Here is a 4,914-nt window from a genome sequence, read left to right on the forward strand (position 1 = left end):
GAGGCCCTATAACCACCCCCCCACCCCCTATGGTAGTGGCTAAATACCCAGGCACAGTGGGGATGTATGTAGGTTTTCTCAGAGTTGGGACCCACTGCCAGAGAGCAAGTTGGTGGTATTTGGTGAGGAGTGGTACTAAGAAAAACCTATAGTTAATGAGGGGAAAACCCCCAAATTCTTACTTGTCCATGGAATTTTTATCCATTTGAAGGGATGAGAACATTTGATCCCTTTAACCACTCCATGAAAAACGTGATTGGGGATGTGAATTATCTAGTTTGTTTACGTGACATAATTTCTTTCAGCAGGACCTTACAGGAGCATGAATGGACTCCTTTATATCTCATACTAGCAGGAGAAGACAGACTAATTGTGCCTTAATATACACACATTCTGCCAGATTACAGTAAGATGTGACAGGCTTATATTGTCACAACAAGGGATGAGCTCAAACTTTGAAAAGATATTGGTTTTGTGTATTAATTATCAAGACTTAAAATATCCTGGGTTTAAACTGTTATGAGAGGCTTGTGGGAAACTGTTCCAGACTTGCCAAACCACGAGCGACTTAACAGGTACAAAACAAGGATGCCTCAAGAACAGAAAGAGAAGACCTACTGTGGGGAGCGGGATGGACTTTCAGGACCTGATGGGCTCTGTGATGTATTATTCTATCCTGGCATTCAATAAGCTGACAAACCCACAGGTGCTAAATTTGAAGGTTATAGCGGTCAGAGTATTTGACCTTCTGGCATTTATTGGTCCCATGGCTGTTAGTCTAAGCTCAACATGGTGACCCCTTTCTCCTTGCCAATGATGGGCAAAGAAGGGTGTCTGCTGGGGGCCTCCAGGAAAGCTTTCATTCCTTTGAAAAACAAACAAACAAACAAACAAACAAACAAACAAACAAACAAACAAACAGATACAAGACAGTCCCTTAGAAGCCTATCTGAGGACAAAGCCCACACAGTGACAGAGGGATGAGAGGGCTTGGGCCCCTGATGACACTACTGAGCTGGAGCTTATACTGCTCTTGGGTTCCACCCCTCCTTGTTATGTGAGATAACTCTGTGGGCTGTTCTGGAGCCAAGGGAGGGATAAAAGAAGAAAAAGGGGGGCACTAGCCCAAAGGGACCCAGACTTCCTCTAAGGACATTAAGATTTTGCTTTGAGCCTACCCAAACTAGAATTTTCCACAGAACCTGGAATGTGACAGTGGAAACAATCCTACCTGGGGAGCCAGAAAACCTGACTGCCCACATGAATCTAACCTTTTAACTCCAAAAGCTGTGAAAGCCATGTCTGAATGGGAATCTTAGCTTGCTGCCTATGTGAGCGGCTTCTCAGACACCTTGCAGAGGTGGCGTGAAGTCTTGCAGTGGGGACTCATGCATGCACTTCTTGGTTTTGGAACCAGAGTTGGAGCCCAGGGAACTTTCTGGAGGTGCCAGGTCATTTCACCCGTTCTTCACAGGGTTATCCACAGCCAGATGCTGTGGGGGAGGCACATCTCAGAGTATGGGGCTGGGAGGCCCTGATAGGACTCCTCCCAATCAAAGGAGGGACTCACAGAGTGAGGGCATGGAGTCCCTCAGTTAGCTGGTAGTTCTGTAATTGTTGGCAAGTTGTTTAACCTCAGTTTTCTCTTTTTAAAAAGAGAGTATGAGTCTGTTGTGAAATTTAGATGAGACAATGTATATAAATCACTTGTAATGTGCTCAGCACACAGTAGTCCATGTTCAACAACAATAACGGCAACAACAGCACAGGCACCCAGGCCACTCCTCTCTGCCACCAAGGAGAGTCACAGAACCTTACTGAAGGTGCTGGGGCCACGCAGGCCTGAAGATAAGGGTCAGTGGAGCCAACATGTGGCTTCCTTAGTATGTGCCTGTAACTACCCGAAAGCTTTACTTACTTGTTTTTAGAGCTTGGGCGGGAGCCTCACAGCTCGTTGGTGAACTTGCAGCCAAGCTGACCCCTAAAGTTTGGTCTGGGTTTGAAGGTGGGCAAGAATGACCACTTGGATCCTGTTCAAAGTTCTTTCATTTTGGTTTACTCCCAAAGCAACAGAAAGCAGTGCAAAGAATAGAAATGAGACAAGGGTACATCCAGTAGGTGGTTGCTGCTTCCTATGGACCCCTGCATCAATTCACAGAGACGCAACCCCCAGCATGTGGTGGTATTGGCAGCCAGTGGGGAGGGAGACGTCCATCACACCAGAGGAATGCAGAACTGCCAGTTCGCTGCCTTTACACTCCAGTCACAGCACCATCAGAAACAACAAAAACACCGCATAGGACAACGATTCTGTCACCCAAGACACGTGATGCAGGTCTAAGGTCCAAGCCTTGCAGTTCTTCCTATGTCAGCCTTGGGACAATCACCCCTATCTGTACCTGGGCTGCAAGCAGGCAGTTGTTAGCCCACAAGGAGTCTTACAAATTGTTAGAAGGTCTCCCTTCCTCTGGGCAGATACAGACCTATGTCAGGTTGCAAGCTGCACAATCACCTGTGGTGGCATGCTACAGGGCTTTGGAGTTCCCAAATTTGTCCAGGGCCTGTCTCAGTGATCTCTCCCTTAGGGTAGGCGAGGGAAGTTGGCTTCAGTCAGGGTAAAGCCAGACTTAGGGACAAATTTGAGGGATTGTACTGCTTAGCCACTGTTCCCGTTTGCTATAAGAGTAGACCCCAACCTGATATCAGGAGCTGCATGAAGGAGGCTGATGACTGCTTTGGAACGCAGGGCTGCCTGCTGAACATAAAATTGTCAGTCTGTGGAAGCTGATTCCTGACCAGATGCAGAGAGACTGGGGAGCTTGACTATGTACAAGGATAGACAGAGATTGGGACAGGGCTGGTGAAGCAGAAATGACCTGCTTTCTTTGTCTAGCATATCTTCAGGGAACTACTTCCCTTTGATTATTAGCCCATGAGATTCAGATGAGGCCCCCCTCACTCCCCAGCACCAACGGGGGGTATGTGGTATCTACGCACATATATCCTTTGGCCATCGTGATTGGTTTAAGGTTAAGCACATTACCTAAGCCAGGCTACTCAGAGACATCTCTGAGATATTTCTTGGACCCAGCAAGAAAGATAACCCTTCTCCTGCCCCACACCTCCTGTCCCCCACCCTACGTGACCACTGATGAAATCATTGGCTGGGAAGGTGACAGAAGTTTAAAGCAGCTAGTAGACATCTTTGCTATTCCATGAGGAAGGAGAGTCGGCCTGAGCATGAAGCCAACATTGAGAAAGCAGAGGATAAAGATAAAGAGTGAGAGGACTCTAATGATATATTTTGGACTCCTGGGTTCTACAGTACCTGAAATCATTTATTCCTACATGTCTCCCTTTCCTTTCCTTTCCTTTCCTTTCCTTTCCTTTCCTTTCCTTTCCTTTCCTTTCCTTTCCTTTCCTTTCCTTTCCTTTCCTTTCCTTTCCCTCCCTTCTATCCATCCTTCTTGTTTTGGTTGAAATTTGTTTGAGTGTGATTTTGTTACTTGCAAATTCCAAAATCTGACCAGTAAATAATATGATGTGCTGAATTAACTTATTGCTATGGGGTAGTTGGTGAAAGGGCTGTCCATGTTCACTTAAACCCAGGCCTAGCAGGGAGGAAGCAGAGAGAAACTCCCAAGAATAACTTAGGAAATGATGCTTCTGACTTGCCAAAGAGCAGAGAAAGAGAGCTGAGTCGTGACTCACAGTGGGGAGGTGGGACATATATGATTGGGAAGGGTGGACCACCCATTCTTCTAGGTTTTATCCTATAAAATGCCTTTGAACCAGGCAATTTCCCAGGTGGGACTGGGAGATATATGGGAGAGCAGGGGAATTGGAGCACTTCCCCATGGGAGAGGAAGTGACCCCAAGACTAGAGAGGCAAGAGGCTGGTCCAGTGCCTGGTCTATCTCCAAGCCCACTCAACCCTTATTAGTGCTGGGTGAGCCTGGGCGATCATCATTTCTCCACTTCGTTACCGTCTGAGACTCAGGCCTGTGGCCAACCATGTCCCTTGTGTTTGCTTTGGAAAAATGACACCAAATTCCCCAGCGAAGTCTCCCCTGGGGAAGACTTCATATAAATAATGCTGCTGTAACCCCCGGCCCTCCCCCCCCGCCATTTTCCTAGGGTAAACTTCTTGGAGTAGAACTTGCTGGGTCAAAGGCTATGAACATTATTAAGGTTTTTGATTCTTATTCCAGGAGGAAATATCTGTTACTAGAAAAGAGATGTAAAAAGTTCCTGCCCTTGTCAACTAGGAGAGGGCTGATGGCCAAATAACTAATGTAAGCAGTGGTCTGTTTTTCTGAAAAACAGGCATGTCACAAGGTCTATAATAAATTAAATTAAGACCATAAAATGTGGTGTGAGTGCAGCAGATCACATGGCATTAAACAAATTGGACTGCCTGATTCCCTGGAGTTACAGGGGACAGAAAGCACTACAGAGACATAATGGGGTTATCAGATGCTCCCTGGAAAGTAGGAAGTGTGGTGGTAGCAGCAGCTGAAGTTGCATTTACTGAGGGCAACTACGGTGTAATTGGGGTTAGGACCAGAGGAGGGCAAAGAACTAGCATTTTTACTCTCAGGGAACTCTTTGTTTAATGAGGGAGATCACCAGCTGCAAATAAAATTATCCCAGGAGAGAGATTTTGTCCTGGCATAAGGAAGAACACTAACATTCGATCCACAGTTGGAAAGGTCAATGCATATGAAAGCACTGTGAAAGTCATAAAGCATTATTGGTGTAGAGCAGGGGTCTGCACACTGCAGCTCGCAGGCCACATTCAGCTCTTTGGGTACGTACATGGGGCTCTGAAGTAAAACTGAAAATGAAAATAAAACTATCATAGTTTCATTTATAAAAATTTTAAAGGATATTATTCACATAACGGTGATTTCA

The sequence above is a fragment of the Hipposideros armiger genome, unplaced genomic scaffold (genome assembly GCF_001890085.2).
Source record: "Hipposideros armiger isolate ML-2016 unplaced genomic scaffold, ASM189008v1 scaffold_569, whole genome shotgun sequence".
Taxonomy (NCBI): Eukaryota; Metazoa; Chordata; class Mammalia; order Chiroptera; family Hipposideridae; genus Hipposideros; species Hipposideros armiger.